Below are 405 nucleotides of genomic sequence, written 5' to 3' on the forward strand. Positions count from 1 at the left end.
TCCCTCTCTCCCTCCCCGTCCCTCGCTCCCTCCTTCTTCCCTTTCTCACTCCCCGCCCCTCGCTCCTACCTCACTCCCCACTCGCTTCCTCCCCGTCCCTCGCTCCCTCCATGTCCTTCACTCCCTCCCCGTCCTTCGTTACCTCTCTCCCTCCCTGTCCTTCTCTCCCTCTCTCCGTCCCCGTCCTTCACTCGATCTCTCCTTCCCTGCCCCTCGCTCCCTTCCTGTCCCTCGCTCCCTCCCCGTCCCTCGCTCCCTCCCCGTCCCTCGCTCCCTCCTCGTCCCTCGCTCCCTCCTCGTCCCTCTCTCCCTCCCCATCCCTCGCTCCCTCTCTCCATCCCTCACTCCCTCTCTCTTTCCTCATCCATCATGCCCTCCCTTCACACCTCGCTCTCTCCTCGATCC

This window comes from Rhincodon typus, chromosome 8, assembly GCF_021869965.1.
Source record: "Rhincodon typus isolate 14 chromosome 8, sRhiTyp1.1, whole genome shotgun sequence".
NCBI lineage: Eukaryota > Metazoa > Chordata > Chondrichthyes > Orectolobiformes > Rhincodontidae > Rhincodon > Rhincodon typus.